Consider the following 6,799-nt stretch of genomic DNA (forward strand, 5'->3'; position numbering starts at 1 on the left):
TTACAACTTGTACTTAATATGAATATTAGCCACTGCATGGAGGTACTGCTTTCTAAATAAGTTGTTGTCTTGCAGAATTTCCTGCAATTTCATTGTAGTTTTGAAAATGTTTAACTCACGTCCTTCATTGGAAATAGTAACATTTTACTCACCAGATTAATAGCTGAGATCTGGGGAGTCTGTGACATTGTTACAAAAACATCTTTGGACTACTAATCTAAATAAGTTCTAAACAAACCACCTGGTTAAAGGCTCAGCATGGTCCATACAGAACAAAACAGATACTTATTTATACAAAGCTTCTACCACTGGTTTACATCTAGGTACTCATGTTCTTTCAGGAGTCGCTATTCCTTTGCACTGTACAAGACGCTGTGGACAAACCTACCTTGAAAAAGCAGCAGGTCTTTTGAGGTCTGTTCATTAAAACTTTCCCAATGGCTGCATGTCCCCATACAGCACAAGTGTTCTAGTGTTTTTTTCTCTTTCTCTCTGGAAGACACAGTAAAATTATGACAAACTCTGCTTGTGTTTCTAAATCTATCTGACTTTTTAAACGCTGTCGCCATGTTTCCTGATCTCAGCAATTACAATATTATCATCATAACCAATAGAAAATATGACCAGAATAAACATAAATGAGACTCATGTTAGATAAAAATTGCATTTATCCTAATTTGCTTTCTGGCAAAGAGTTAGCATAGAAAAGATGAGTCAGTTAGCTGGAAACAGCCAGGTGCATACTGTGTTGATCTTCTCATCTGATCCATCAAGAAGACAGTAAGAGTATCTACAACCGTTCCTTTAACACACAGACAGTGCGGTATTCTCACAGCAGCTCAAGTAGGTGGAGAAGCACCTTGCTCCAGGGCAGCTGAGTAATTATTTGACTGTGTTGCACTTCCAGTTCAGTCTGGTCTGCAGGTGTTAGTTCATGTCATGGATGTCACACTACATCCTCCTCACTTCTGTCAGCCCAGCAGAAACCTATGGATGTGGTCAACTGGGCAGTTAGTCACGCTCACTGGACTGGATATTCGTCTGCCACCATCACTTTTCATCTCCCTTTACAAACATCTTGTAACTAACATTCAAACTACAAAACCGCTTTAGCTTTAACCCTGAGACACTGATCAACTATAATTCTATGGTCTAGTCCTCTTTCTTCCCTTATGAGGACTTGTATATAGCTTTATAGTGTACTATTTTTACTTACCTTGTAAATTGTTAATTTATTTCACCTCTATATTTTTTTTGTAACTGTTTATGCACACTTTTTGCACTCTTCTTGTGTTCTTGTGAGCTGCCACAACAAGTGAATTTCCCCACTGCGGGATCAATAAAGTTCATCTTACTCTTACTTAACTCATTGAATAGTTGTGCTTGTTCTCATAAGTGATTGCATCCCCAAACTGTACCAGGTCAATCTGTCTCATTTTCTCTTTTCACTTTCTTTCATGTAAAGCTGGGGTTAAATCTGGAAGACAAGAGAGGAGGTTAAGCAAACACAAACCTCATTAAAGTAAACCTCTGTCAACTCCCACTCCCTCTTTCTAAGGTACAGGAATGTGCTGTCGTGCTGCAGATTTGCGACTCAACTTCAAGTAATGAATGAACCGGGGATGCCCACCCAGCTACCAGGAAAGAAAAGCTGCAGCCATCACTCCCAGACCGGTAAAGGATGACTGAGTTTCCCACCATTGTGCCACCTCATCAATGCACGTGGGCAAATCACATAAGCAATGGACCAAATACACACTAGCTGAAATGTATAACTTGAAAAAGGAAAATCACCCTCCTGTTGTTTGTTTTGAACTTGTTTTGTAGCCCCACACTGTGCTTAAAGGCCCTGAAAACATTTTTTTTTCTCAATAAGCTTTTTAATAGGAGCAATAGCATCCAACATGGGGATGAGAAATGTCTTTGTCTGTGATTTTAAATGCTCTGGACAGAAAAACTAAATTTTATTGAGTTTGTGAGGGGAAACAAATCTTTTAATAAAAAATAAACTTTAACTTTTTCGTATTTAGTAATGGATATATAGAAATATGTAAGACGATCTTTAATATAAGATCTAAGGAAACAGAATACTCGTTGTGCAACAAAGTGAAGTTTATGATAAGTACATGTGAGGCCATCCCGTGTTCTTACAATGTGCTGCGATTCTTTACAACCCAATAACCCTGTTAAATGTCAATTTAACCAAGCTTGACATGTCATTCTCTATTTTTACTGGGTCGCAAACAGGAGAAAGGTGAAGTAAAAGACAAAGTGGAGGTAAGAGGAGACAGTAACAAAAGGTACTGGTCCCGGCGTGTCATATAACGACTGAAACAGCAACTTTTATGCTATGCTAAGCTAAGCAGCTGCTCATGATAGTCTTATATTTACAGTACATATATAAGAGTGGTATCAGTCATCTAACAGAAAACAAGCTTACCGTATTTCCCAAAATCACAAGCTTTCCCTTTAAATAGCCAGTTGCATGTTTGTTAAGCTTTTTGGTATGTATTTGTCTGTCTTGATTAAGTTTTACCACACAAATCTCACATTTACATCCCTCAGACTGAGTTTGGATTATAGATGAGCAGCCCCCATCTTTATGGATTTTTTTTTACTTCAGGCCCATAAAATTTTTGACACATAGATATTTTCAGACCACATAATGTTATGTATGATGAATGTTTTTGAATCTGCATTGTTTTAATGTATTGCAACCGCTCAACAGGTATGTGTGTAATTCTAAATCAACTGTGTGCTCCATCAAGTTCATTTGTCAGGCTTCCCTTATTGTCTTACAGCCATTTCTCTCTTTAAATCAACCTCACTTACTAATGTGTAGTTGCTATACTGATTTGCATCATATTGAGTTCCTAACAACAATCGTCATCCAAATCTTTTTAGTTGAGATAAATGTCCCGACTGTCTGACCTCATCATCAGTGATCCAGCCTTGGTCCACGCCCTCTGCCTTTTGATGTGGCTGCTTTGTTTGTTCACCAGCGCCAACGGTCTGCTCTCTCCTATTCAGCAATCTACCACTTGCTAAATCCCTCACTCTGACTGGGTTGCAGCAGCATTGTTTGCGTTTTACACCAGGAGGTGAGAAACATGCGGTTCCATTCATACCTCTCGAATCTCAGTACCAGCAGCAGAGTTCATTCTGCAGAAACCAGGTGTGTCTTCTCACCTGCTTTCAAATCCAGCATGGGCTCCATCAGACAGTCTTGCTACTAATAATGCTACAAATCACCTTTCAGTCACAGAGCAAAGCATCTGGTTGTCTATCCACCCGAAGTAACTGTGCTTTGAATGCTGGATGTTCAACAAAAATCAAGCTGAGTTTGACACTAAAAAGCTGTTTTCAAGGGGAGGATGTTTTGCTGTGCTCACCTTAAAGCGGAGGTCAACATGAGTACATGCAAGAAGGTTTTGTGACGTCGCAACGAGTCTGGAGCCAATCGTGGCTCAGTATGCAGTTTACAGAAATCTGATGTGGGGACTGGGACCCCCCAGTGGACAAACACTGAGAACCGATTGAACTGACTTTATGTCAAATAGGAGGCATTTTATGTCCAGTAATTAAACATTTGAATGAAAAATATTTTCACATTCATTTGTAATTGGCAGAAAATTATTCCACTTTATAATACAATAAAATTGATGGAGTTTACCGGCGTCTTAATAAGCTATGAAATGATTCGTCTTTGGTTGCCAAACAAGTCACAATGTGGAAAATGGCTTAATACACTGTATTTATTGAGGAGCCCAGAGAATATATTGATTCCAGTTGGACAGAAGAGCCCAGCAGAGTAAAAAATGAAAGCTCTTTATCTACTATAGTCTTTATCTACTCAGTATACACTGCACAAGCAAGTTCCCAGCTTCTTTGGTTGTTTATGAAAATTCTGCAAAACTGTTTTGCTTTGGGGGTGGGTAGATAATGACTGAATTTTCATTTTAGGTCTATTTTTAGTGTTGTCAAACAACCTACAGGGTTTGCAAGTCTGGCTTGTATTGACTGTACCTGTTAAAGAGAAGTGTCTCTCTCAAATGTGATCATCAGTTCAAGAGTGCCGAGTGTGAAACAATGATAACACTCAGAGCAAAAACCACCTAAAGTCATGGTTCACTTGCTGATGATACATACTGCTGTTTTGGTCAAAAAGTAAAAGTAAATTTGTTCACGGGAAAGTTTCTAGAGTCTCCACTTAAGCTGAGAAACAAAAATTATTATGAATCATCACTAACAGGAACTATTTATTTATTTAAGATAAGAGCCACCGTTTGGTTATTCACTGATATGTGTTCCAGACTGCAAGGCATCAACTTAATTTAAGAGCAAATAAATCAATATTTACACAATTGTTCGCTTTATCACAATGAGCTGCTGAATCATGGATGCAGTGAATGGAAATCCAGTGTGTACTGTGGTGAACTCGTGCTGCACCGTTTAATTGACAAGTAGACATAACAGCTGAAACTGAAGAGAGGAAACCATAGAAGTATCACATTAAGTTCCTCTTGCCTTGACAACTCCATCAGCACCATAAAAGGAATGAGCTTCATTCACAAATTTGCACTCTTTGAACCCAGTTGCACCTTAGATACTGAATGACTTGCAAATTACTTGCAGTAAAAATGCAAACACAGTCCATTCATAGTCAAAATATTAACTTGAACCATTGATATTTATAATAATTGTCAAAGTGCTTGAGGAAATACTTCACTGCTATAAAATGTTAGCTTTTTTCTACTGCAGTCTGAATTTGAAGGTAGTCTAACCAAGTAAATCACAGCGTGCACCAGAATGCATAAGGCTCCTTAAATCAGATTTCAGAGGATAAAACTGACTTACTTAATGGTATCACAGTGATATAGTTTGCTGTGTCTCTATAGCAGCACAGTATTTTTACTACTAAAGGTCAGTGAGGGTGTAGTGAGATAAAAATAGAAAAGGCCCATTAAGCATTAGTATGTCTTCATCAGCAAATCTTCAATTAAAATAGCTACTCAGACCGCCAGTCATTTAATCCCTTTATCTAAAGGATCTGGTCCATGTTGACTGCACTAATATGCTCATATGTGTGCCTACATGTATGTATGCGCCGCTCTGTTTGTATGTGACTGCATTTTTTTATCTCCCCATCAAGTAATATTACACAGCCACCCTCACTACAGATTATCTCTTATCTTTTTTCCCCCATATTGCACAGATCTCAGAGATACGATACTTCCCATAACTCTCTGAAGCACAGAGTCTGTAGATTAAAAAGTGTCCAGACATGCTGCAGGTGAGCGGCTAACCCTGCGTTCCCAGGCTCGGTGTAAAAAATAGTCAGAGAGCTGTGGGAGGTCTGTGAGTGCCTGTGACTTGGCAAGAGTGCGTTCAAAAGTATGCCCTCTCCTAAGTCAAACACCAGCACAGGCTGCTACTTGCTCTTGTCCAACTGATCTGCCCGCCCACACATGGGAAAGCACTTTTCAGGAATCATGCTCCACCGATCTCCATGCCCAGCAAGGCACTTTTATTTCATTTAAACCCATCACTTTGTTTGGGTTGAAAATATTCCTTAAAATAACATTCTGGATTGTAAGGCACAGTAAAAGGCTGTAAAGTTCCAATGTAACTTTAAACAGCAGCCTTTAATCAAAGACTTGGCTCGAAATCACAATAAAGATAATACAACCAAAAGTGAATCTAGCACTGCTAGCGCACCCTATACTGCTGAACAATCCACAGTTTACAGAGCTGTCACATGTTGTATAGACTTAAATCGCATTTCAAACGCGCTATATCAAAAGACTCTGTTAGTGAGCCCTGCTTGTTCCTGCCATTTAAACACACGCTCCGTCACGGCCATGAGTGCTGAGTTTTTCACTTGTGTTGCATTTTAACATGGATATGTACGACAGAGAAGTAATTGGAATTTATCCCAGAACACCGTCAGTCAGTCAGTCTGTCAGTCTCTTTGTAAAGTACGACTGTTTAAATCAAGATTTTCAACAGAATTCCTGACATTTGTAATGTGAAGTCTACCAGCATGTGCATCTGTAAGAGGATAAAACATGCTGGATTTTCCCATAGGATGGAGGCATAACTAGATGTGCATGTAATATTTGTCCTAACCACATAGAAAATGATCAAAAAGAGGAAAAAAACCAAAACAAAACAACTAAACATCAGAGCTTCAGACAAACCCTACATTACAACTCGCGAGAAATATACACATTTCCGCCAGTCATCTCACAAGTTGCAGATTGAGCGAGAGATTTCATTCAAACGCAGCAGCTAGCAGTTGTTTATGAAAGATTTATGAAAAATTTCAGCTTTTATTTCAGCATTTACAGGCACAAACGGTTGTACTTAAAAATTGATATAATTATATGCTATACTATATAGTTGATATAGTATAGTTTTCTTTGCGCTAAGCTAAGATGTGATTAGCTTCATCGCTAGTTTAGCTACCACTAAAGCCATAAAGACTGTAAAGAGGGCAAAGAGCTAACCTGGCTTTGTCCAGCGCTCAGAAATACGTTTACTAACACTTGGTATGAGGTATCCTGTTTGTTACTCTGTCCGCAATTAGAAATGTAAACAGTAAGACTTCAAGAAGTCACTGTGCCTGACACTTGTTTCATTTTATTTTATTTTTTTGCTTTGTTTGTTTGTTTCACAACAACTAACTTCCCCCTTAGACCACAACTGTGTGTGCGTATATCAAACAAATGACATATAATGTGGTAGTGGGCTTTAGATAAGATAAGATAAGATAATCCTTTATTAGTAGCGGTGCTGC

The sequence above is a fragment of the Scatophagus argus genome, chromosome 18, assembly GCF_020382885.2.
Source record: "Scatophagus argus isolate fScaArg1 chromosome 18, fScaArg1.pri, whole genome shotgun sequence".
NCBI lineage: Eukaryota > Metazoa > Chordata > Actinopteri > Scatophagidae > Scatophagus > Scatophagus argus.